The sequence below is a fragment of the Leiobunum rupestre genome, chromosome 6 (genome assembly GCF_980474605.1).
Source record: "Leiobunum rupestre chromosome 6, qqLeiRupe1.1.hap1, whole genome shotgun sequence".
In the NCBI taxonomy this organism is placed as follows: domain Eukaryota; kingdom Metazoa; phylum Arthropoda; class Arachnida; order Opiliones; family Sclerosomatidae; genus Leiobunum; species Leiobunum rupestre.
The window spans coordinates 3,928,642-3,955,586 of NC_143389.1; the positions used below are offsets into that span (position 1 = coordinate 3,928,642).

Here is a 26,945-nt window from a genome sequence, read left to right on the forward strand (position 1 = left end):
GCCGTGTCCCGTTTGTTTTCGAAAAGTAGGCGGTTGCGAGCCTTCCAAACCTGGAGGTTTATTTCCGTGAGTAGAATGAGCGTCACGTAAATTATTTCTTTGGGAACGGGAAGCGGCGCGAGATGGCAAACGGTGTTGAGGGATACGTAGTTCACTCCGAGGAACTGGCGAACGCGATTCCTCAGCAAGGTCGGAATTTCGCATTCGTACAGGAGATGCGCGAGCGATTCTGACTTGCCGCAGAAAGGACACGCGCGCGTCGTCACCATATTGCGAACGAATAGGACGTCGCGAACCGGGACCACGTCGTGTATCACTTTAAAAGTGAAGTCTCGACGCGAACCCGTGATGGCCTTGTTTGACAGACGCCCGAAAGCCACGTCCCAGTTAACGTGGGGCTGGAGGCGGATGATTCTTGGCACGTGAGGCGTACGGAGCGTTTGCTTAACGCCTTTGTTGGTCACTCGAAGTAGGGCGAGTTTTGGGTTAGTCGTGCGGAGTTGCGTAGCAGTGTTCATCAGAGGTAAGTATGTCGGGTGGACTTCGCCCGCGTGAGTGGCGCTTGAAGTCCAAGGAATATCGAAAAGTGTCTTGGCGGTCGTCGACAGGTGGTGACAGATCGACGCCCGTACTGGATGGTCGGTAGCGGTCAGGCAAGACTGGTATCTGGTGAAGGTCAGCGCTCTTATTTCCCGGTGGATATCGGGAACGCCAAGGCCACCGTTTTTAGGGTCGAGGTGCATTGTCCGTCTGGACACCATCTCATGTTTGGTGCCCCAAACGAAGGAGAAAATACTCTGGGTGATCGTGGTCTTAGCTTCCTCGGAAAAGGTTACTAACGGGACGGGGTAAGTTAACTTGGGCAGGGCAATTTGTTGCACAAGTTGGATTCGGGTTCTGAAGCAGAATTGATTTTCTCGGTATAAGGAAAGGGCGTCCATGAAATTCTGTATAAAATGTTTGTCGTTGTCGGAGGACACACCGCAAGGCGTGAAATAAATGCCTAGGATCTTGATCGGATCGCGGGTCTCCTTTATAGGAAGTGAGGCTGGTACTTTCTCCAGAGCGACGGTACCCACTCGAGCGAGTTGAGTCTTGGAGGTGTTTAATTTCCCCCCAGAGACCGTGCAAAACTCACAGAGTAGCGACAGGGTGTGGCGGACGGATGCAATGTCATCTTGGAGAAAGTTAACGTCGTCCGCGTGAGCCGCGTAAACTTCCTGAGAAGACGCTGGAGTTCCTGGGCAGTGAAGACCTCTGATGGTAGCGGAGTGACTTACGGCGAACAGGAGAGGCTCGATCGACAGACAAAACAGGCTTGGGGACAGCGGACATCCTTGACGGACGCCGCGCTCGATGGAAAATGAGGCACTAAGATGACCGGAAATGACGAGCCTACTCCTGGTGTCGCTATACATAATCTTGATGGCGTTCGTAAAACGTACGCCGAAACCGAAATGACCGAGGACCTTCCAAAGGTAAGAATGGTCGACGCGGTCAAAAGCCTTTTCAAAGTCAGCCGCTAGTAAAAAACCCGCCTGCTGACGTTCTCGATAATCCTCAAGAATGTCCCGGAGAGCCACCAAGTTATAAATAGGTTGACGGCCTCTGACGCCACAGGTCTGGTTTTGTCCAATGATGGTGGAAGTAACATTGGAAGCTCGGATGTCCAACACCGTCGCGTAGAGCTTCCTATCGCTGTTAATCAACGTGATAGGTCGCCAAGCCGAGGGAGACGCTTTCAGGGATTCGTCCTTGCAGAGAAGCGTTACGTTGCCATCCTTAAACGATTCAGGTAAGTCCGAACCGGCGAAGAAATCATTAAAAACATTGGTGAGTATGGGACGTAATTCGGGCCACATAAACGAGTAAAACTCCGCGGGTAAGCCGTCTGGGCCGGGAGCTTTACCGTTTTTCAGGCGGTGAAGCGCGCGAGTTAACTCTTCTTCCGCGATCGGACGGTCGAGAAAGTCGCGGTCGATTTCAGTGAGAGTCGGTAAAGCGGCGGTGTGACGCTCGAAGAACGCGTCTGCGTCGATTACCGAATTGTCTTTTCTGTACAAAGTCTCATAGAAGTGAACGAATTCATCGTGAATAACCGAGTCAATGGTCGAAATACCGGTTGCCGTGGTGACCGAGGTAATATCGACACGATGTTTTGGGGCCTTCATTCTACGATAGAAGGAAGAATTGAAATTTTCCTCTTCCGCTAAGATCGTCGCCGAAGCGCGATCCTGTTTGTCGCGAAATTGCGATTGATATTCGGCGCGAAGAAGAGACAGGATCTCCTCCTTGGCCGCGACAGTTTCGGTGGTTTCCGGTGTCACCCGAGAAACTTTCTGGAGCGTCCATCTGAGGAACGCGGTCTCTTGTCGATGTTTCGTCGCGCGTTCTTTCCCGACACGACGGAAATAACCCGCGCATTCAAGCTTGGCGACTTCCCAGGCGGAAACAGAATCGACCTTGGCAAGGATACGTCGAAGCTCGGTTTTGTGAGCTTCGCGATCGTCTTCGAGTAGAATAGCGGTGTTTAGGCGCCAAACACTTGCACCGCGCGGACGTGGTGGTGAAACACGGACGGACAGAAGGACTGCGTCATGATCCGAAATATGGCGCAAAGGCAAAAAATCGGCGCGTGACGGGACGAAATAATCGCTGATAGAAACGAAAAACGTGTCCAGTCGCGAGTTGGCCCGATTCGAATGCCAAGAGTAGGCCCTGGCGGTCGGATGGAGATGCCGCCAGGCATCGCGAAGGTTCAAGTCGGTTACGACGGAAGCCAAGGAAGAAGCACTGAGGTCTGGAGGGCCAACAGGAAGGACGTCGCGATCGAGGTTCGGGTCGATGACGCAGTTAAAGTCACCACCGAGAACGAGGGTGTCAAACTTTCCGCCGAAAAAATCTGGGAGATGTTCGAAAAACGCGCGCCGTTGCTTCGGCCGACAAGGAGCGTAGACCGAAACGATCCGGAAAAGTTGGTCATGAACGCGAACATTCAAACTGACAACACGCCCCTGGTTGTCACACCGGAAGCCAGTGACAGAGGGCGCGAAAACGTCACGCACCAAAATGGCCGAACCGCAACTAGATACTGAGGCGGCGCCCGAGTAAAAGATCTTATAACCGGCGAAAAGCGATCGGATCGTGAGCCAGTTATCAGAGTTCAACCAATGAGTTTCTTGGAGAAAAACAAAGTCAAGACCGTGTGCACTGACGAACGCGGCAGTGTCCACAGCCTTGAGTCTGTTTCTCAAACCATTACCATTAAAAGTGCAAAAATTTAGAAAATAATAGGACATTAAAATTAAGTTAAGAAATACGAAAATTAACATTAAGAAATTAACCATGACAAGCGAATTAATGAAACTTAAATACTAAAGAAAAAACAAATTAAAACCTTATCTCACAATCCGAGTCGCCGTCGGAGCAGCTGCCTGGTTTCTTGGGAGACGCGTTAGAAGACCCGGGTGCAATGTTCGATGGAGATGCGTTGCGTATTTTCTTCGGAGTTGTCTGGCCGATCAAGGTAGGAGACGTCTTGTGCCTTTTTAGGGTCGTGAAGGTAGGGATTACAGGTGCAGGACGGTGTTGGTCGTCATTCTGATTTTTCTTAGGGCTCAAAAGTATGTTGGCGTAGCTTGAAACCATATTCTCAGCCATGATAGCGTCGAACAAATTAACGGCTGCCTCTCCTTTCTCTTCCTCCGTGAGATCGCGCCCCGCCTGTTCCTCGACGGAGATGAAACTCTCCGAACTTTCGCCGGCCGAAGCATCTGCTGCCGTGACCGCTGTTGTGTTGACGGCTGTCTCGCCCTCGGGATCGCCGCTCGCTGCCGCGTTGCCGACATCCGGGACCTCCTTCTCAGGTAAGTTTTTATTTTTCTTTGGGCAATTAGCCCTGTTGTGCCCAGGTTCTTTACACCCAAAGCACAGCTGTTTTACACCGGAATACGTCACCAGGTAATTTTGGCGATTAAAGGTCCAGATGTTGGGGACAGGCCTCGCCATCTTAATCTTTACACGCCGATTGCCGTTACGGACTCCCGCCAAATCCGGCTCTTTGTGTACCTCGAATTCATGGGACTTAACTTCCCCGTACACTTTTAAGGCTGTACATATTGTATTAGGCTGGATCCATTTCGGAACGTTGCGGATGGTAATCCATCTGGTATTCGAGTCAATTTCCTGAAGTTCAAAATCCTTCCCGTTAACTGACAAACAGTTACTTTCCATAAACTGATCGTAAATGGCTTGCTGCAAAAACGTAATCAAAAAGATGCCGTTGCCCAAGGGCTGAAGGGTATCCAGTACTCGGTTGGCGGCCTGGGCGTAAATAGCCCGCGCAACATCCACGCAAGAGGTGGACTTATCGGCCACCAAACGCGCAGTCCGCGCCCTCTCCGCTGTCGCCATACTAATGACGAACAGCTACGACACAAAAAATAAAACTCCCCCAAAGGGGTTACAAATTAACACACCAGATACGACGAAACGCGAAAACGCAGTAAAACGCGAAACTAGGCTTAGCGCCGGGCAACGAAAACGGGAAACACGGCCGCCGCCTTGAAAAAGGCAACGACGCGCGAGACGAGAGAGAAAAAACGCGTCGACGGAGCGATGCGGACGCACGTCTGCTCTCTCCGCGGATAAGAACAGATACTACACTTTGATCTTAGCCAAAAGGCCGAGAAGCGATAACCCGCTAGGAGCCGTCACTGTTTAACAAAGTAAAAAGAGAGAATTCGAGCATTTCAAATATTTCATAATTACGTCACCGAATGTTGGTCCTGGTGGGAGATGACAACGTTTGTAGCCATCGCGCGAACAAAGGAGAAGACGATATCTTGAATCCGTGAAATAGAGGTACACCGCCAGGCCCGGACTGGCACTTTTGGGGTCATCGGCTAGAGACAGTAGAGTGGGCCACTTTACCGGGCCGTATGGAAAAAAAATCTAAATGGTGGTTTATAGGACCATAAATAACGTATTAAGTGTACTAGATTCTACGTGAAACGTCAAACGCGTTTAAATGACCATTTAGGAAAAATTTATTATAAGCGAATAGAGCGTTCTATAAAAGTGGACCATAACCGGTCACTTTTCATACAGACTATAGAGCTGGTTCAGCAGGACTAACAACTTTTGTTATTCTTTGGTTTAAGAGAATTCGGCTTATGTCCTGTCTTTATATGAATATTTTAGAGACGTACCTTTTAGGAGTTGTAGGAGGCACCCTAGGTGTTGAAGTATGTTTGGGGTTAAGGATATTTTCATGATCTAAGTTTCATCTTAAACACGTGGATTTGGGACTAGTATTTTCTAGAATTTTTCTTATTTGCCATCATACATTTATTACAAAAATCATTTAAAATAAGAAAAAAGGCGCGGAAAGCAAAGCCGGAAATATGTGAAGCCTAGGCTAGCAACTACGCTACTAATAAAAATTGACTGCTCTCAATTTCTTACGGGTTTGCCAGATAAATATATTTCTCTAAGACGAAAAACCGGCCAAACCTTCACCTCCTCCGAACTCCAAAGGGGGAAAGCACACCACACCAATTTTATAGATTCGTAAACGCGCCTTCCCAATCGACCGCCATCACCTTACAGTCTACGGGGAGGGTGATGAAAAAACTGGTTTGGGGGGGGGGGGGGATGAAATTTCTGCGGTAAAGGGCTTGCTCGTTGGTTGTCTGTACGATAATATCGGCGCCCAGTAAACGTTTCTAAAAAGAGTGTATAGAACGTTCTATTGGAGCCGCATGCAGCCGGTGGCCCTCGGCGATCACCAACCTACCAGGACCTGGCTAGTCGCGGCTTGTCCACCGCTATCAATTACACTCTAGCGGCAACGGCCATATCACGCTGAATACACCGGTTCTCGTCTGATCACCGAAGTTAAGCAGCGTCGAGCGCGGTCAGTACTTGGGAGGGAGACCACCTGGGAACACCGCGTGCCGTTGGCTACTCATTTATTTTCGCGGGATGGGATTTGCGTCTTTTAACAGGAAAATACCTTCATCCTATCATTTTGACGCTGCTTTTTTATGCAATTAAAAGTTCGCCCAGACGATAATATTATTTCGGTCAACTCTTGGCCTTTTTTTAACAACTGGCAGCATCTTTCCGTGAATAAAATACATGTTAGTATCAAAATTGAACAAAATAAAATGGCGAGAAAATTGGTTTTCATTTTATTCTACTTAAGGCTTGTACTTAAAATAGTACTAACTTACTTACTTACTTACTTACTTACTTACTTACTTACTTACTAACTAACTAACTAACTAACTAACTAACTAACTAACTAACTAACTAACTAATTAACTAACTAACTAACTAACTAACTAATTAACTAACTAACTAACTAACTAACTAACTAACTAACGTTTATCTCTAAACAAAAACATTTCCGCGGTAAAATCCACTCTGAAATGGCCTTTTCTGGTTTTGGAATGAAGTCCAAAGTTAAAATTTTATTAACAAATTCTAATTGTGAAATATATTTTTTGTTCTAAATTTTAATCTTAAATGTAATTTAAATAGTTGAATCTAAAAAAGGACTTTTGGAAAATGTTTTATAGAAGGTTTTATCATGGGACAGCCGCATGGATTAGGGGAGTAACCCAAAAATACAAAATATCAAAACAAACCACGAAATTAAATAATAAAACGGAGACAGAGATATATTTTTTAAACAAAATAATATAGCTAACTTTTATCTATTAATTGTTTTAGGTGATGTAGTTTATGTAAAATATAAAAATGAACCTTGGCACAATATAAATTTAATGTCATGTTTTATTGATACTTAGAAAAAGTAACAAACATTTCAAAAGTCAGATCTTTGAGATCATTATTAAAAAAATATAACATTTTAAATCCGAACTCCTCTATAAATATTAAAATTATAAATTCCTAATCTACTTTAACAAAAGATATATCATATTAAGTTTAATACTATTAATGTTAGGAATAATCATGACTTTGAGATAAATAGAACAAAAATGTTTAATTCCAAATATAGTTAATTATAGAGCAATATATAATAAATGATTTTGTACTTACCAAAAATAAGCCTTGCCACTTTATATCTTGGTAATGTAGCTGCCGCGGGCGGCGGGCCCCCGGCGGCGACTCACTGTCCACGGAAGACGGGAAGAGAGAAAAAATGGAGAGGGGCTTATTTCGTGTTTTCTCTTTACGCGGAACATCTTGGCTGGAACCCAATGACCTAAAAATGAGGGGCGCGCTGTCTCTACCCACCATACCGAAACCCGCGAATTTACGTTATGAAAACCGGTTCCTTCAGCCAACCACTTAGAACATGCACGATTTACGAACCTTGGGTTACGAATAAAACCACAGGAATAACACAGAACAACCTCTTTTCGCGCCTTTATTTTACCCCTCTTACTTGCCTCCCGCTCGTCGGCCATTGCCTCTGCCCTAAACGGGGAGTCTAGCATCCACTCCTTGGGTATCCATAATGGAGGAGAGGACTGAAAGGGGGAAAACCAAGCATGGACGCGCCCAGGAAAATACCAAGGAGGATAGGAAGGGAGGCGAAGTAGGAGGGATGAACGCGGCAGCATCCTTGTAAGAAGCTTAGCGGCGGGAAAATTTCGGAAAAATGGCGGCTAGACGTAGCGTAGCTGCCGCAATCTTGCCGCCATTCATCCCTCCTACTTCGCCTCCCTTCCTATCCTCCGTGAAAATACCGCGAAAAAGAGTGTATAACTAGGTAAAAGAAAATTCAAAAACTGGAATCTTTCCGATTCTTCATTATTAACTATTCGACAATAAGGATTTTACCACTTATGACGTCAGAGGGGCAATATATTATAATAAAGAAATATATATAAAGACAGCCAAATAACATTTCCCGGAAATACTGTGTTGCGCAGTGCGCCATTATAAGAGCGTTTGATTTTTGATTTCAAGAGAGAAGTGGGCCGATCCCGGATTTACTGCAATACCAGGCCGACCCGTGGCGGAGGTGGAGCAAGCTCCGACCACTCCGCCGCCGTCCAAAAATAAGTTTAATATCTTGGGCCCCGATGGGACCCGTATCAGATATTAAGCTGATAAGAACAGATACTACACTTTGATCTTAGCCAAAAGGCCGAGAAGCGATAACCCGCTAGGAGCCGTCACTGTTTAACAAAGTAAAAAGAGAGAATTCGAGCATTTCAAATATTTCATAATTACGTCACCGAATGTTGGTCCTGGTGGGAGATGACAACGTTTGTAGCCATCGCGCGAACAAAGGAGAAGACGATATCTTGAATCCGTGAAATAGAGGTACACCGCCAGGCCCGGACTGGCACTTTTGGGGTCATCGGCTAGAGACAGTAGAGTGGGCCACTTTACCGGGCCGTATGGAAAAAAAATCTAAATGGTGGTTTATAGGACCATAAATAACGTATTAAGTGTACTAGATTCTACGTGAAACGTCAAACGCGTTTAAATGACCATTTAGGAAAAATTTATTATAAGCGAATAGAGCGTTCTATAAAAGTGGACCATAACCGGTCACTTTTCATACAGACTATAGAGCTGGTTCAGCAGGACTAACAACTTTTGTTATTCTTTGGTTTAAGAGAATTCGGCTTATGTCCTGTCTTTATATGAATATTTTAGAGACGTACCTTTTAGGAGTTGTAGGAGGCACCCTAGGTGTTGAAGTATGTTTGGGGTTAAGGATATTTTCATGATCTAAGTTTCATCTTAAACACGTGGATTTGGGACTAGTATTTTCTAGAATTTTTCTTATTTGCCATCATACATTTATTACAAAAATCATTTAAAATAAGAAAAAAGGCGCGGAAAGCAAAGCCGGAAATATGTGAAGCCTAGGCTAGCAACTACGCTACTAATAAAAATTGACTGCTCTCAATTTCTTACGGGTTTGCCAGATAAATATATTTCTCTAAGACGAAAAACCGGCCAAACCTTCACCTCCTCCGAACTCCAAAGGGGGAAAGCACACCACACCAATTTTATAGATTCGTAAACGCGCCTTCCCAATCGACCGCCATCACCTTACAGTCTACGGGGAGGGTGATGAAAAAACTGGTTTGGGGGGGGGGGGGGATGAAATTTCTGCGGTAAAGGGCTTGCTCGTTGGTTGTCTGTACGATAATATCGGCGCCCAGTAAACGTTTCTAAAAAGAGTGTATAGAACGTTCTATTGGAGCCGCATGCAGCCGGTGGCCCTCGGCGATCACCAACCTACCAGGACCTGGCTAGTCGCGGCTTGTCCACCGCTATCAATTACACTCTAGCGGCAACGGCCATATCACGCTGAATACACCGGTTCTCGTCTGATCACCGAAGTTAAGCAGCGTCGAGCGCGGTCAGTACTTGGGAGGGAGACCACCTGGGAACACCGCGTGCCGTTGGCTACTCATTTATTTTCGCGGGATGGGATTTGCGTCTTTTAACAGGAAAATACCTTCATCCTATCATTTTGACGCTGCTTTTTTATGCAATTAAAAGTTCGCCCAGACGATAATATTATTTCGGTCAACTCTTGGCCTTTTTTTAACAACTGGCAGCATCTTTCCGTGAATAAAATACATGTTAGTATCAAAATTGAACAAAATAAAATGGCGAGAAAATTGGTTTTCATTTTATTCTACTTAAGGCTTGTACTTAAAATAGTACTAACTTACTTACTTACTTACTTACTTACTTACTTACTTACTTACTAACTAACTAACTAACTAACTAACTAACTAACTAACTAACTAACTAACTAATTAACTAACTAACTAACTAACTAACTAATTAACTAACTAACTAACTAACTAACTAACTAACTAACGTTTATCTCTAAACAAAAACATTTCCGCGGTAAAATCCACTCTGAAATGGCCTTTTCTGGTTTTGGAATGAAGTCCAAAGTTAAAATTTTATTAACAAATTCTAATTGTGAAATATATTTTTTGTTCTAAATTTTAATCTTAAATGTAATTTAAATAGTTGAATCTAAAAAAGGACTTTTGGAAAATGTTTTATAGAAGGTTTTATCATGGGACAGCCGCATGGATTAGGGGAGTAACCCAAAAATACAAAATATCAAAACAAACCACGAAATTAAATAATAAAACGGAGACAGAGATATATTTTTTAAACAAAATAATATAGCTAACTTTTATCTATTAATTGTTTTAGGTGATGTAGTTTATGTAAAATATAAAAATGAACCTTGGCACAATATAAATTTAATGTCATGTTTTATTGATACTTAGAAAAAGTAACAAACATTTCAAAAGTCAGATCTTTGAGATCATTATTAAAAAAATATAACATTTTAAATCCGAACTCCTCTATAAATATTAAAATTATAAATTCCTAATCTACTTTAACAAAAGATATATCATATTAAGTTTAATACTATTAATGTTAGGAATAATCATGACTTTGAGATAAATAGAACAAAAATGTTTAATTCCAAATATAGTTAATTATAGAGCAATATATAATAAATGATTTTGTACTTACCAAAAATAAGCCTTGCCACTTTATATCTTGGTAATGTAGCTGCCGCGGGCGGCGGGCCCCCGGCGGCGACTCACTGTCCACGGAAGACGGGAAGAGAGAAAAAATGGAGAGGGGCTTATTTCGTGTTTTCTCTTTACGCGGAACATCTTGGCTGGAACCCAATGACCTAAAAATGAGGGGCGCGCTGTCTCTACCCACCATACCGAAACCCGCGAATTTACGTTATGAAAACCGGTTCCTTCAGCCAACCACTTAGAACATGCACGATTTACGAACCTTGGGTTACGAATAAAACCACAGGAATAACACAGAACAACCTCTTTTCGCGCCTTTATTTTACCCCTCTTACTTGCCTCCCGCTCGTCGGCCATTGCCTCTGCCCTAAACGGGGAGTCTAGCATCCACTCCTTGGGTATCCATAATGGAGGAGAGGACTGAAAGGGGGAAAACCAAGCATGGACGCGCCCAGGAAAATACCAAGGAGGATAGGAAGGGAGGCGAAGTAGGAGGGATGAACGCGGCAGCATCCTTGTAAGAAGCTTAGCGGCGGGAAAATTTCGGAAAAATGGCGGCTAGACGTAGCGTAGCTGCCGCAATCTTGCCGCCATTCATCCCTCCTACTTCGCCTCCCTTCCTATCCTCCGTGAAAATACCGCGAAAAAGAGTGTATAACTAGGTAAAAGAAAATTCAAAAACTGGAATCTTTCCGATTCTTCATTATTAACTATTCGACAATAAGGATTTTACCACTTATGACGTCAGAGGGGCAATATATTATAATAAAGAAATATATATAAAGACAGCCAAATAACATTTCCCGGAAATACTGTGTTGCGCAGTGCGCCATTATAAGAGCGTTTGATTTTTGATTTCAAGAGAGAAGTGGGCCGATCCCGGATTTACTGCAATACCAGGCCGACCCGTGGCGGAGGTGGAGCAAGCTCCGACCACTCCGCCGCCGTCCAAAAATAAGTTTAATATCTTGGGCCCCGATGGGACCCGTATCAGATATTAAGCTGATAAGAACAGATACTACACTTTGATCTTAGCCAAAAGGCCGAGAAGCGATAACCCGCTAGGAGCCGTCACTGTTTAACAAAGTAAAAAGAGAGAATTCGAGCATTTCAAATATTTCATAATTACGTCACCGAATGTTGGTCCTGGTGGGAGATGACAACGTTTGTAGCCATCGCGCGAACAAAGGAGAAGACGATATCTTGAATCCGTGAAATAGAGGTACACCGCCAGGCCCGGACTGGCACTTTTGGGGTCATCGGCTAGAGACAGTAGAGTGGGCCACTTTACCGGGCCGTATGGAAAAAAAATCTAAATGGTGGTTTATAGGACCATAAATAACGTATTAAGTGTACTAGATTCTACGTGAAACGTCAAACGCGTTTAAATGACCATTTAGGAAAAATTTATTATAAGCGAATAGAGCGTTCTATAAAAGTGGACCATAACCGGTCACTTTTCATACAGACTATAGAGCTGGTTCAGCAGGACTAACAACTTTTGTTATTCTTTGGTTTAAGAGAATTCGGCTTATGTCCTGTCTTTATATGAATATTTTAGAGACGTACCTTTTAGGAGTTGTAGGAGGCACCCTAGGTGTTGAAGTATGTTTGGGGTTAAGGATATTTTCATGATCTAAGTTTCATCTTAAACACGTGGATTTGGGACTAGTATTTTCTAGAATTTTTCTTATTTGCCATCATACATTTATTACAAAAATCATTTAAAATAAGAAAAAAGGCGCGGAAAGCAAAGCCGGAAATATGTGAAGCCTAGGCTAGCAACTACGCTACTAATAAAAATTGACTGCTCTCAATTTCTTACGGGTTTGCCAGATAAATATATTTCTCTAAGACGAAAAACCGGCCAAACCTTCACCTCCTCCGAACTCCAAAGGGGGAAAGCACACCACACCAATTTTATAGATTCGTAAACGCGCCTTCCCAATCGACCGCCATCACCTTACAGTCTACGGGGAGGGTGATGAAAAAACTGGTTTGGGGGGGGGGGGGGGGATGAAATTTCTGCGGTAAAGGGCTTGCTCGTTGGTTGTCTGTACGATAATATCGGCGCCCAGTAAACGTTTCTAAAAAGAGTGTATAGAACGTTCTATTGGAGCCGCATGCAGCCGGTGGCCCTCGGCGATCACCAACCTACCAGGACCTGGCTAGTCGCGGCTTGTCCACCGCTATCAATTACACTCTAGCGGCAACGGCCATATCACGCTGAATACACCGGTTCTCGTCTGATCACCGAAGTTAAGCAGCGTCGAGCGCGGTCAGTACTTGGGAGGGAGACCACCTGGGAACACCGCGTGCCGTTGGCTACTCATTTATTTTCGCGGGATGGGATTTGCGTCTTTTAACAGGAAAATACCTTCATCCTATCATTTTGACGCTGCTTTTTTATGCAATTAAAAGTTCGCCCAGACGATAATATTATTTCGGTCAACTCTTGGCCTTTTTTTAACAACTGGCAGCATCTTTCCGTGAATAAAATACATGTTAGTATCAAAATTGAACAAAATAAAATGGCGAGAAAATTGGTTTTCATTTTATTCTACTTAAGGCTTGTACTTAAAATAGTACTAACTTACTTACTTACTTACTTACTTACTTACTTACTTACTTACTAACTAACTAACTAACTAACTAACTAACTAACTAACTAACTAACTAACTAATTAACTAACTAACTAACTAACTAACTAATTAACTAACTAACTAACTAACTAACTAACTAACTAACGTTTATCTCTAAACAAAAACATTTCCGCGGTAAAATCCACTCTGAAATGGCCTTTTCTGGTTTTGGAATGAAGTCCAAAGTTAAAATTTTATTAACAAATTCTAATTGTGAAATATATTTTTTGTTCTAAATTTTAATCTTAAATGTAATTTAAATAGTTGAATCTAAAAAAGGACTTTTGGAAAATGTTTTATAGAAGGTTTTATCATGGGACAGCCGCATGGATTAGGGGAGTAACCCAAAAATACAAAATATCAAAACAAACCACGAAATTAAATAATAAAACGGAGACAGAGATATATTTTTTAAACAAAATAATATAGCTAACTTTTATCTATTAATTGTTTTAGGTGATGTAGTTTATGTAAAATATAAAAATGAACCTTGGCACAATATAAATTTAATGTCATGTTTTATTGATACTTAGAAAAAGTAACAAACATTTCAAAAGTCAGATCTTTGAGATCATTATTAAAAAAATATAACATTTTAAATCCGAACTCCTCTATAAATATTAAAATTATAAATTCCTAATCTACTTTAACAAAAGATATATCATATTAAGTTTAATACTATTAATGTTAGGAATAATCATGACTTTGAGATAAATAGAACAAAAATGTTTAATTCCAAATATAGTTAATTATAGAGCAATATATAATAAATGATTTTGTACTTACCAAAAATAAGCCTTGCCACTTTATATCTTGGTAATGTAGCTGCCGCGGGCGGCGGGCCCCCGGCGGCGACTCACTGTCCACGGAAGACGGGAAGAGAGAAAAAATGGAGAGGGGCTTATTTCGTGTTTTCTCTTTACGCGGAACATCTTGGCTGGAACCCAATGACCTAAAAATGAGGGGCGCGCTGTCTCTACCCACCATACCGAAACCCGCGAATTTACGTTATGAAAACCGGTTCCTTCAGCCAACCACTTAGAACATGCACGATTTACGAACCTTGGGTTACGAATAAAACCACAGGAATAACACAGAACAACCTCTTTTCGCGCCTTTATTTTACCCCTCTTACTTGCCTCCCGCTCGTCGGCCATTGCCTCTGCCCTAAACGGGGAGTCTAGCATCCACTCCTTGGGTATCCATAATGGAGGAGAGGACTGAAAGGGGGAAAACCAAGCATGGACGCGCCCAGGAAAATACCAAGGAGGATAGGAAGGGAGGCGAAGTAGGAGGGATGAACGCGGCAGCATCCTTGTAAGAAGCTTAGCGGCGGGAAAATTTCGGAAAAATGGCGGCTAGACGTAGCGTAGCTGCCGCAATCTTGCCGCCATTCATCCCTCCTACTTCGCCTCCCTTCCTATCCTCCGTGAAAATACCGCGAAAAAGAGTGTATAACTAGGTAAAAGAAAATTCAAAAACTGGAATCTTTCCGATTCTTCATTATTAACTATTCGACAATAAGGATTTTACCACTTATGACGTCAGAGGGGCAATATATTATAATAAAGAAATATATATAAAGACAGCCAAATAACATTTCCCGGAAATACTGTGTTGCGCAGTGCGCCATTATAAGAGCGTTTGATTTTTGATTTCAAGAGAGAAGTGGGCCGATCCCGGATTTACTGCAATACCAGGCCGACCCGTGGCGGAGGTGGAGCAAGCTCCGACCACTCCGCCGCCGTCCAAAAATAAGTTTAATATCTTGGGCCCCGATGGGACCCGTATCAGATATTAAGCTGATAAGAACAGATACTACACTTTGATCTTAGCCAAAAGGCCGAGAAGCGATAACCCGCTAGGAGCCGTCACTGTTTAACAAAGTAAAAAGAGAGAATTCGAGCATTTCAAATATTTCATAATTACGTCACCGAATGTTGGTCCTGGTGGGAGATGACAACGTTTGTAGCCATCGCGCGAACAAAGGAGAAGACGATATCTTGAATCCGTGAAATAGAGGTACACCGCCAGGCCCGGACTGGCACTTTTGGGGTCATCGGCTAGAGACAGTAGAGTGGGCCACTTTACCGGGCCGTATGGAAAAAAAATCTAAATGGTGGTTTATAGGACCATAAATAACGTATTAAGTGTACTAGATTCTACGTGAAACGTCAAACGCGTTTAAATGACCATTTAGGAAAAATTTATTATAAGCGAATAGAGCGTTCTATAAAAGTGGACCATAACCGGTCACTTTTCATACAGACTATAGAGCTGGTTCAGCAGGACTAACAACTTTTGTTATTCTTTGGTTTAAGAGAATTCGGCTTATGTCCTGTCTTTATATGAATATTTTAGAGACGTACCTTTTAGGAGTTGTAGGAGGCACCCTAGGTGTTGAAGTATGTTTGGGGTTAAGGATATTTTCATGATCTAAGTTTCATCTTAAACACGTGGATTTGGGACTAGTATTTTCTAGAATTTTTCTTATTTGCCATCATACATTTATTACAAAAATCATTTAAAATAAGAAAAAAGGCGCGGAAAGCAAAGCCGGAAATATGTGAAGCCTAGGCTAGCAACTACGCTACTAATAAAAATTGACTGCTCTCAATTTCTTACGGGTTTGCCAGATAAATATATTTCTCTAAGACGAAAAACCGGCCAAACCTTCACCTCCTCCGAACTCCAAAGGGGGAAAGCACACCACACCAATTTTATAGATTCGTAAACGCGCCTTCCCAATCGACCGCCATCACCTTACAGTCTACGGGGAGGGTGATGAAAAAACTGGTTTGGGGGGGGGGGGGGGGATGAAATTTCTGCGGTAAAGGGCTTGCTCGTTGGTTGTCTGTACGATAATATCGGCGCCCAGTAAACGTTTCTAAAAAGAGTGTATAGAACGTTCTATTGGAGCCGCATGCAGCCGGTGGCCCTCGGCGATCACCAACCTACCAGGACCTGGCTAGTCGCGGCTTGTCCACCGCTATCAATTACACTCTAGCGGCAACGGCCATATCACGCTGAATACACCGGTTCTCGTCTGATCACCGAAGTTAAGCAGCGTCGAGCGCGGTCAGTACTTGGGAGGGAGACCACCTGGGAACACCGCGTGCCGTTGGCTACTCATTTATTTTCGCGGGATGGGATTTGCGTCTTTTAACAGGAAAATACCTTCATCCTATCATTTTGACGCTGCTTTTTTATGCAATTAAAAGTTCGCCCAGACGATAATATTATTTCGGTCAACTCTTGGCCTTTTTTTAACAACTGGCAGCATCTTTCCGTGAATAAAATACATGTTAGTATCAAAATTGAACAAAATAAAATGGCGAGAAAATTGGTTTTCATTTTATTCTACTTAAGGCTTGTACTTAAAATAGTACTAACTTACTTACTTACTTACTTACTTACTTACTTACTTACTTACTAACTAACTAACTAACTAACTAACTAACTAACTAACTAACTAACTAACTAATTAACTAACTAACTAACTAACTAACTAATTAACTAACTAACTAACTAACTAACTAACTAACTAACGTTTATCTCTAAACAAAAACATTTCCGCGGTAAAATCCACTCTGAAATGGCCTTTTCTGGTTTTGGAATGAAGTCCAAAGTTAAAATTTTATTAACAAATTCTAATTGTGAAATATATTTTTTGTTCTAAATTTTAATCTTAAATGTAATTTAAATAGTTGAATCTAAAAAAGGACTTTTGGAAAATGTTTTATAGAAGGTTTTATCATGGGACAGCCGCATGGATTAGGGGAGTAACCCAAAAATACAAAATATCAAAACAAACCACGAAATTAAATAATAAAACGGAGACAGAGATATATTTTTTAAACAAAATAATATAGCTAACTTTTATCTATTAATTGTTTTAGGTGATGTAGTTTATGTAAAATATAAAAATGAACCTTGGCACAATATAAATTTAATGTCATGTTTTATTGATACTTAGAAAAAGTAACAAACATTTCAAAAGTCAGATCTTTGAGATCATTATTAAAAAAATATAACATTTTAAATCCGAACTCCTCTATAAATATTAAAATTATAAATTCCTAATCTACTTTAACAAAAGATATATCATATTAAGTTTAATACTATTAATGTTAGGAATAATCATGACTTTGAGATAAATAGAACAAAAATGTTTAATTCCAAATATAGTTAATTATAGAGCAATATATAATAAATGATTTTGTACTTACCAAAAATAAGCCTTGCCACTTTATATCTTGGTAATGTAGCTGCCGCGGGCGGCGGGCCCCCGGCGGCGACTCACTGTCCACGGAAGACGGGAAGAGAGAAAAAATGGAGAGGGGCTTATTTCGTGTTTTCTCTTTACGCGGAACATCTTGGCTGGAACCCAATGACCTAAAAATGAGGGGCGCGCTGTCTCTACCCACCATACCGAAACCCGCGAATTTACGTTATGAAAACCGGTTCCTTCAGCCAACCACTTAGAACATGCACGATTTACGAACCTTGGGTTACGAATAAAACCACAGGAATAACACAGAACAACCTCTTTTCGCGCCTTTATTTTACCCCTCTTACTTGCCTCCCGCTCGTCGGCCATTGCCTCTGCCCTAAACGGGGAGTCTAGCATCCACTCCTTGGGTATCCATAATGGAGGAGAGGACTGAAAGGGGGAAAACCAAGCATGGACGCGCCCAGGAAAATACCAAGGAGGATAGGAAGGGAGGCGAAGTAGGAGGGATGAACGCGGCAGCATCCTTGTAAGAAGCTTAGCGGCGGGAAAATTTCGGAAAAATGGCGGCTAGACGTAGCGTAGCTGCCGCAATCTTGCCGCCATTCATCCCTCCTACTTCGCCTCCCTTCCTATCCTCCGTGAAAATACCGCGAAAAAGAGTGTATAACTAGGTAAAAGAAAATTCAAAAACTGGAATCTTTCCGATTCTTTATTATTAACTATTCGACAATAAGGATTTTACCACTTATGACGTCAGAGGGGCAATATATTATAATAAAGAAATATATATAAAGACAGCCAAATAACATTTCCCGGAAATACTGTGTTGCGCAGTGCGCCATTATAAGAGCGTTTGATTTTTGATTTCAAGAGAGAAGTGGGCCGATCCCGGATTTACTGCAATACCAGGCCGACCCGTGGCGGAGGTGGAGCAAGCTCCGACCACTCCGCCGCCGTCCAAAAATAAGTTTAATATCTTGGGCCCCGATGGGACCCGTATCAGATATTAAGCTGATAAGAACAGATACTGAATTTGTTTATTAATTTTCAGTCAAAATACAAATTTCTAAAATGTTCGCGGTTAATTAAATTAAATTAGCGCGTACATTGCTAAAAATTGTTACATTTTTCGTTTTTTTCCTAGGTTTGGTTTTTTTCCAACGTCGAGGTAAGTATTAATTGGTTTTTTTTCTTTTAACATCACAAGGTGAGTATAATTATTTTTCTTAAAAATAAAAAATCTAATTGCTTTCAGGGTTAATAAAGTTAAAACCAAATAAAAGTGTAAACAGAAGTAAATGAATAAAAATGAGTTCTGCATAATTTAAAATTAAATTTTGTCATTACGAGATAAAAAGATTTAGTATGTTACGTATTGTGTATATACATCCTTCTCAGGTGTGTTTTTGGTGGCGGTGGCGAATGTCTTTTTCTCTTCGGCTTGTGTCTTTCCTTTCTTGGCGGCTTTGCCTGGAGAGTTGGGCATGTGTCGTTTTGTATATTTTTCCAGTTCTTGGTTGGCGAGCGTGAGAAACACCTGCTTCCGCCTGTCGTTCAATTCGTCTGTAGTCCTTAGGTATTCCATGAATTCTTTGAGTTCCTGCTGCGAGTAGTTCTTTATGTATTCTAGGTTTTTGGGACTGACATATAGGTCTCTGTTGTGGTCTTCGTTGATTTTCTCGGGTGCCTGGGGCGGGTCGACCATGTCCACTGCCTGGACGTGCTCTGACCTCTCTGTTGGTTCCATCTCCTGGCCTTCAGCGATTTTCCGCGCTTCGGCTTCCTTCCTAGCCTGTTTCACCTCGCATGAGGACACATTGTGTCCCTCCTTGTCGCAAAAGAAACATCTCTTTACGACTCCCTGGTAGTAGACCAGCGCTCTGCTGCGTCCGAAATAAAGAACATTTGGTATAGTTTTTTCTATTTTAATTTTAACCGATCTATCGCCATTTTTTAGTCCTTTAAGTTCAGGGTATTCGTCGAGTCGGTGTGCTTTGATGGTGCCGTAATGTCGCATAGTGGTAAGTATGGAGTCCCATTGGATCCAAGAGGGTAGATTCTTGATGGTCACCCAGACGCCGTCATCTTCGACGCTGGTAAGTCGGCAGGGTTTATCGTTAATTTCAAGGTCGTTGTAGGAGAGCGCTTGTTGCAGGAGGGCCAGGGTCGTAAAAGTTATTAAAAACTTGTCTTTACCAACAGGTTGGAGAGTGTCGAGGCAATCAGAGCCGAGCTTGTCGTGGAAGGTCCGAGCGACGTCCAGGAATCCGGCGTCGACCTGAAGGTGAGCAGTGCGTTTTTTCACCTCCATAGCCATGATGGCTATGGGAGGATCGTCGGATGAAGGCAAGTCCCAGGAAGGAACAGCGTCGAGCAGCAGTGGCAGGAAACAGCCAAGTCAGGATACAGCGTGGAGACCAGGATCAGCAGCGACAGGTAAGTGTCAGCAGGGCCAGGACCAGGAACAGCAGCGGAAACAGGAACAGCAGAGGAACCGGAAACAGCAGCGGCAGAAACAGGAACAGGAACAGAGACGTCAGGATACCGGCAGGTAAGTCAGCATCGCAGGAACAGGCTGAGAAGCGTAAACGTCGCTTAACGGCCTTTCGGCCAAGATTTCAGCGAAATAGCTGGGAACAGATACTACACTTTGATCTTAGCCAAAAGGCCGAGAAGCGATAACCCGCTAGGAGCCGTCACTGTTTAACAAAGTAAAAAGAGAGAATTCGAGCATTTCAAATATTTCATAATTACGTCACCGAATGTTGGTCCTGGTGGGAGATGACAACGTTTGTAGCCATCGCGCGAACAAAGGAGAAGACGATATCTTGAATCCGTGAAATAGAGGTACACCGCCAGGCCCGGACTGGCACTTTTGGGGTCATCGGCTAGAGACAGTAGAGTGGGCCACTTTACCGGGCCGTATGGAAAAAAAATCTAAATGGTGGTTTATAGGACCATAAATAACGTATTAAGTGTACTAGATTCTACGTGAAACGTCAAACGCGTTTAAATGACCATTTAGGAAAAATTTATTATAAGCGAATAGAGCGTTCTATAAAAGTGGACCATAACCGGTCACTTTTCATACAGACTATAGAGCTGGTTCAGCAGGACTAACAACTTTTGTTATTCTTTGGTTTAAGAGAATTCGGCTTATGTCCTGTCTTTATATGAATATTTTAGAGACGTACCTTTTAGGAGTTGTAGGAGGCACCCTAGGTGTTGAAGTATGTTTGGGGTTAAGGATATTTTCATGATCTAAGTTTCATCTTAAACACGTGGATTTGGGACTAGTATTTTCTAGAATTTTTCTTATTTGCCATCATACATTTATTACAAAAATCATTTAAAATAAGAAAAAAGGCGCGGAAAGCAAAGCCGGAAATATGTGAAGCCTAGGCTAGCAACTACGCTACTAATAAAAATTGACTGCTCTCAATTTCTTACGGGTTTGCCAGATAAATATATTTCTCTAAGACGAAAAACCGGCCAAACCTTCACCTCCTCCGAACTCCAAAGGGGGAAAGCACACCACACCAATTTTATAGATTCGTAAACGCGCCTTCCCAATCGACCGCCATCACCTTACAGTCTACGGGGAGGGTGATGAAAAAACTGGTTTGGGGGGGGGGGGGGGATGAAATTTCTGCGGTAAAGGGCTTGCTCGTTGGTTGTCTGTACGATAATATCGGCGCCCAGTAAACGTTTCTAAAAAGAGTGTATAGAACGTTCTATTGGAGCCGCATGCAGCCGGTGGCCCTCGGCGATCACCAACCTACCAGGACCTGGCTAGTCGCGGCTTGTCCACCGCTATCAATTACACTCTAGCGGCAACGGCCATATCACGCTGAATACACCGGTTCTCGTCTGATCACCGAAGTTAAGCAGCGTCGAGCGCGGTCAGTACTTGGGAGGGAGACCACCTGGGAACACCGCGTGCCGTTGGCTACTCATTTATTTTCGCGGGATGGGATTTGCGTCTTTTAACAGGAAAATACCTTCATCCTATCATTTTGACGCTGCTTTTTTATGCAATTAAAAGTTCGCCCAGACGATAATATTATTTCGGTCAACTCTTGGCCTTTTTTTAACAACTGGCAGCATCTTTCCGTGAATAAAATACATGTTAGTATCAAAATTGAACAAAATAAAATGGCGAGAAAATTGGTTTTCATTTTATTCTACTTAAGGCTTGTACTTAAAATAGTACTAACTTACTTACTTACTTACTTACTTACTTACTTACTTACTTACTAACTAACTAACTAACTAACTAACTAACTAACTAACTAACTAACTAACTAATTAACTAACTAACTAACTAACTAACTAATTAACTAACTAACTAACTAACTAACTAACGTTTATCTCTAAACAAAAACATTTCCGCGGTAAAATCCACTCTGAAATGGCCTTTTCTGGTTTTGGAATGAAGTCCAAAGTTAAAATTTTATTAACAAATTCTAATTGTGAAATATATTTTTTGTTCTAAATTTTAATCTTAAATGTAATTTAAATAGTTGAATCTAAAAAAGGACTTTTGGAAAATGTTTTATAGAAGGTTTTATCATGGGACAGCCGCATGGATTAGGGGAGTAACCCAAAAATACAAAATATCAAAACAAACCACGAAATTAAATAATAAAACGGAGACAGAGATATATTTTTTAAACAAAATAATATAGCTAACTTTTATCTATTAATTGTTTTAGGTGATGTAGTTTATGTAAAATATAAAAATGAACCTTGGCACAATATAAATTTAATGTCATGTTTTATTGATACTTAGAAAAAGTAACAAACATTTCAAAAGTCAGATCTTTGAGATCATTATTAAAAAAATATAACATTTTAAATCCGAACTCCTCTATAAATATTAAAATTATAAATTCCTAATCTACTTTAACAAAAGATATATCATATTAAGTTTAATACTATTAATGTTAGGAATAATCATGACTTTGAGATAAATAGAACAAAAATGTTTAATTCCAAATATAGTTAATTATAGAGCAATATATAATAAATGATTTTGTACTTACCAAAAATAAGCCTTGCCACTTTATATCTTGGTAATGTAGCTGCCGCGGGCGGCGGGCCCCCGGCGGCGACTCACTGTCCACGGAAGACGGGAAGAGAGAAAAAATGGAGAGGGGCTTATTTCGTGTTTTCTCTTTACGCGGAACATCTTGGCTGGAACCCAATGACCTAAAAATGAGGGGCGCGCTGTCTCTACCCACCATACCGAAACCCGCGAATTTACGTTATGAAAACCGGTTCCTTCAGCCAACCACTTAGAACATGCACGATTTACGAACCTTGGGTTACGAATAAAACCACAGGAATAACACAGAACAACCTCTTTTCGCGCCTTTATTTTACCCCTCTTACTTGCCTCCCGCTCGTCGGCCATTGCCTCTGCCCTAAACGGGGAGTCTAGCATCCACTCCTTGGGTATCCATAATGGAGGAGAGGACTGAAAGGGGGAAAACCAAGCATGGACGCGCCCAGGAAAATACCAAGGAGGATAGGAAGGGAGGCGAAGTAGGAGGGATGAACGCGGCAGCATCCTTGTAAGAAGCTTAGCGGCGGGAAAATTTCGGAAAAATGGCGGCTAGACGTAGCGTAGCTGCCGCAATCTTGCCGCCATTCATCCCTCCTACTTCGCCTCCCTTCCTATCCTCCGTGAAAATACCGCGAAAAAGAGTGTATAACTAGGTAAAAGAAAATTCAAAAACTGGAATCTTTCCGATTCTTCATTATTAACTATTCGACAATAAGGATTTTACCACTTATGACGTCAGAGGGGCAATATATTATAATAAAGAAATATATATAAAGACAGCCAAATAACATTTCCCGGAAATACTGTGTTGCGCAGTGCGCCATTATAAGAGCGTTTGATTTTTGATTTCAAGAGAGAAGTGGGCCGATCCCGGATTTACTGCAATACCAGGCCGACCCGTGGCGGAGGTGGAGCAAGCTCCGACCACTCCGCCGCCGTCCAAAAATAAGTTTAATATCTTGGGCCCCGATGGGACCCGTATCAGATATTAAGCTGATAAGAACAGATACTGAATTTGTTTATTTAAATTCGTTGTCAAGTTTACAATTGTTCACGTTATTAAAATTTTAAATTAGCGCGAACATTGTCAAAATATTTTTTTTAAGATTTTTACAGGTTTTCAAGGTGTACAGTTTTTTAAAGGTAAGTATATCAGGTAAGTTTTTTAAAAATAGTTTTTTTTTCCTATTTTTCTTTTCGTTAATACAGGGTAACCCGGTTCCACGGTAAGTATCAGGTGAGTACTATATTTAAGCATACATTGTATTTTTAAGCTACAAACTATTAAAAGTTACACAAAAAACAATTTTAAAATTGTAAAGTTAAAATTTACAATAAAAGCATATTTAAAACTAATAAAGTAATTAAAAACATAATTACATATTACATTGAGGGCTTATTTTTTCCCTTTCTTGGCGAGCGCTCCAGATGGTGAAGTCTGCGAACGTTTCCTGCGATTTTGCAAGATGATGTTCGCATGACGCAATGATTTTGTACGCCATCTAAGGATTCCTGGTGATGTGGTGACCAAGTCCTGTGCACGACGGCAGAAGTCCTCTAATTCTTGGTTGGACATTTCCCACCAGGTCCACTCTTGTTTGTATATCGGAATTTCTGTAACTGGATGTTGTGCGATTGGAGAAGACTCCAAATCTGGGTCTTGACGCGGGGGAGTTTTAACTGCGTTGGAATAACCATTTGAATTTACTGGTGTATCGAGTACGATGGGGAGAGAGCCTGGCGGGGATAGGCGCCAGCCGTCTTCGCCCTCCTCGAAGTGACCTTCGCTTGAGATTTCGCCGTCCATTTTTTCTTGGAATTCACCATCGCTAGTGAAGGCTACCGGGTCTGCTGGTGGTGGTGTCGAATTCCTTAAATTTTCAGGATCCTCCGGTGCAGGATTCTGCTCTTGCATTTCCGTATTTTCAGATATCTGACGTGTTTTTTCCCTCTTCTTCGGACAATCCCGAACCTGATGACTGTCCTTTCGGCAGTAGAAACACATACGCTGCACTCCCTGATATACTATCTGAATGCGATGGCCGCTAATGGTCATCAGGTTCGGGATTGGGCTTTTAATCTTGACTTCCAAGCGCCGATTGCCATTACGGACATCTATGAGTGCACCTTTCTGGAAGGTCTCCCATGTCTGCGACAGGACTTCGCAGTAGTTCTTTAAAGCGTTTCTCAAGAACGGTAAATCCCACCAGCTGGGCGCATCCTTTATAGTGATTTGGGCCACCGGATCCGCCACTCCCACGATGCTGAGATGTCTTTCGCCAATGACAATTCCGGCGTCAACAGCCTTCTGATAGCAGAGATTGTCTTTGAACGTTATCTGCACCTCAGATTTTCCGATCATCTGAAAAACTGAGATACTCCTGGGGCCAATGTGGTCGAAAAGGGCAACAGCCAAATCTTCCACACTGACCCCGTCGAACTTGATTTTTGCAGTTGCCTTCTTCGAGGACGAGGGCATTGACTGCGATGCTGACGGCACCGATTGTACGGCAGGCATGGCGATAGTTGGTGGAAACCGCCGAAGCGGAGACCGGAACTCAGGAACCGTTGGTTTGTATCAAGCGGCAACAGGAAGACAGGAACAACAGCCGGAACTGGAACTGGGCTGGAGACAGGAACGGCAGCGACTGATGATTCAGCGTGGCAGAGATCAGGCAAACTCGCCTAAAGGCGTAAAAACACTTCTCGCCCCCCGACTAAGATCTCCGTATAGCACTGATATTAGAAACAGATACTACACTTTGATCTTAGCCAAAAGGCCGAGAAGCGATAACCCGCTAGGAGCCGTCACTGTTTAACAAAGTAAAAAGAGAGAATTCGAGCATTTCAAATATTTCATAATTACGTCACCGAATGTTGGTCCTGGTGGGAGATGACAACGTTTGTAGCCATCGCGCGAACAAAGGAGAAGACGATATCTTGAATCCGTGAAATAGAGGTACACCGCCAGGCCCGGACTGGCACTTTTGGGGTCATCGGCTAGAGACAGTAGAGTGGGCCACTTTACCGGGCCGTATGGAAAAAAAATCTAAATGGTGGTTTATAGGACCATAAATAACGTATTAAGTGTACTAGATTCTACGTGAAACGTCAAACGCGTTTAAATGACCATTTAGGAAAAATTTATTATAAGCGAATAGAGCGTTCTATAAAAGTGGACCATAACCGGTCACTTTTCATACAGACTATAGAGCTGGTTCAGCAGGACTAACAACTTTTGTTATTCTTTGGTTTAAGAGAATTCGGCTTATGTCCTGTCTTTATATGAATATTTTAGAGACGTACCTTTTAGGAGTTGTAGGAGGCACCCTAGGTGTTGAAGTATGTTTGGGGTTAAGGATATTTTCATGATCTAAGTTTCATCTTAAACACGTGGATTTGGGACTAGTATTTTCTAGAATTTTGCTTATTTGCCATCATACATTTATTACAAAAATCATTTAAAATAAGAAAAAAGGCGCGGAAAGCAAAGCCGGAAATATGTGAAGCCTAGGCTAGCAACTACGCTACTAATAAAAATTGACTGCTCTCAATTTCTTACGGGTTTGCCAGATAAATATATTTCTCTAAGACGAAAAACCGGCCAAACCTTCACCTCCTCCGAACTCCAAAGGGGGAAAGCACACCACACCAATTTTATAGATTCGTAAACGCGCCTTCCCAATCGACCGCCATCACCTTACAGTCTACGGGGAGGGTGATGAAAAAACTGGTTTGGGGGGGGGGGGATGAAATTTCTGCGGTAAAGGGCTTGCTCGTTGGTTGTCTGTACGATAATATCGGCGCCCAGTAAACGTTTCTAAAAAGAGTGTATAGAACGTTCTATTGGAGCCGCATGCAGCCGGTGGCCCTCGGCGATCACCAACCTACCAGGACCTGGCTAGTCGCGGCTTGTCCACCGCTATCAATTACACTCTAGCGGCAACGGCCATATCACGCTGAATACACCGGTTCTCGTCTGATCACCGAAGTTAAGCAGCGTCGAGCGCGGTCAGTACTTGGGAGGGAGACCACCTGGGAACACCGCGTGCCGTTGGCTACTCATTTATTTTCGCGGGATGGGATTTGCGTCTTTTAACAGGAAAATACCTTCATCCTATCATTTTGACGCTGCTTTTTTATGCAATTAAAAGTTCGCCCAGACGATAATATTATTTCGGTCAACTCTTGGCCTTTTTTTAACAACTGGCAGCATCTTTCCGTGAATAAAATACATGTTAGTATCAAAATTGAACAAAATAAAATGGCGAGAAAATTGGTTTTCATTTTATTCTACTTAAGGCTTGTACTTAAAATAGTACTAACTTACTTACTTACTTACTTACTTACTTACTTACTAACTAACTAACTAACTAACTAACTAACTAACTAACTAACTAACTAATTAACTAACTAACTAACTAACTAACTAATTAACTAACTAACTAACTAACTAACTAACTAACGTTTATCTCTA

General features: G+C 42.2%; 10 non-coding genes and 4 pseudogenes across 10 annotated transcripts; 6 read left to right on the plus strand and 8 right to left on the minus strand.

Moving 5' to 3' along the window:
- Positions 1-4,518: 4,518 nt before the first annotated feature.
- On the minus strand, positions 4,519-4,696 carry LOC149938422 (U2 spliceosomal RNA; annotated as a pseudogene).
- Positions 4,697-5,847: 1,151 nt separating this feature from the next.
- Positions 5,848-5,966, plus strand: LOC149938423 (5S ribosomal RNA). The gene has a single exon (XR_016482014.1). It is a non-coding gene; the product is annotated as a 5S ribosomal RNA (ribosomal RNA).
- A 1,979-nt stretch (positions 5,967-7,945) lies between these two features.
- On the minus strand, positions 7,946-8,137 carry LOC149938424 (U2 spliceosomal RNA). The gene has a single exon (XR_016481486.1). It is a non-coding gene; the product is annotated as a U2 spliceosomal RNA (small nuclear RNA).
- A 1,151-nt stretch (positions 8,138-9,288) lies between these two features.
- On the plus strand, positions 9,289-9,407 carry LOC149938425 (5S ribosomal RNA). The gene has a single exon (XR_016482015.1). It is a non-coding gene; the product is annotated as a 5S ribosomal RNA (ribosomal RNA).
- A 1,979-nt stretch (positions 9,408-11,386) lies between these two features.
- Positions 11,387-11,578, minus strand: LOC149938426 (U2 spliceosomal RNA). Its single transcript, XR_016481487.1, has one exon. It is a non-coding gene; the product is annotated as a U2 spliceosomal RNA (small nuclear RNA).
- A 1,153-nt stretch (positions 11,579-12,731) lies between these two features.
- On the plus strand, positions 12,732-12,850 carry LOC149938427 (5S ribosomal RNA). The gene has a single exon (XR_016482016.1). It is a non-coding gene; the product is annotated as a 5S ribosomal RNA (ribosomal RNA).
- Positions 12,851-14,829: 1,979 nt separating this feature from the next.
- Positions 14,830-15,021, minus strand: LOC149938428 (U2 spliceosomal RNA). Its single transcript, XR_016481488.1, has one exon. It is a non-coding gene; the product is annotated as a U2 spliceosomal RNA (small nuclear RNA).
- Positions 15,022-16,174: 1,153 nt separating this feature from the next.
- On the plus strand, positions 16,175-16,293 carry LOC149938429 (5S ribosomal RNA). The gene has a single exon (XR_016482017.1). It is a non-coding gene; the product is annotated as a 5S ribosomal RNA (ribosomal RNA).
- A 1,979-nt stretch (positions 16,294-18,272) lies between these two features.
- On the minus strand, positions 18,273-18,460 carry LOC149938430 (U2 spliceosomal RNA). Its single transcript, XR_016481677.1, has one exon. It is a non-coding gene; the product is annotated as a U2 spliceosomal RNA (small nuclear RNA).
- A 1,476-nt stretch (positions 18,461-19,936) lies between these two features.
- On the minus strand, positions 19,937-20,080 carry LOC149938431 (U2 spliceosomal RNA; annotated as a pseudogene).
- Positions 20,081-21,232: 1,152 nt separating this feature from the next.
- Positions 21,233-21,351, plus strand: LOC149938432 (5S ribosomal RNA). Its single transcript, XR_016482019.1, has one exon. It is a non-coding gene; the product is annotated as a 5S ribosomal RNA (ribosomal RNA).
- Positions 21,352-23,322: 1,971 nt separating this feature from the next.
- Positions 23,323-23,501, minus strand: LOC149938433 (U2 spliceosomal RNA; annotated as a pseudogene).
- A 1,632-nt stretch (positions 23,502-25,133) lies between these two features.
- On the minus strand, positions 25,134-25,260 carry LOC149938434 (U2 spliceosomal RNA; annotated as a pseudogene).
- A 1,149-nt stretch (positions 25,261-26,409) lies between these two features.
- On the plus strand, positions 26,410-26,528 carry LOC149938435 (5S ribosomal RNA). The gene has a single exon (XR_016482020.1). It is a non-coding gene; the product is annotated as a 5S ribosomal RNA (ribosomal RNA).
- The last annotated feature ends 417 nt before the right edge of the window (positions 26,529-26,945 follow it).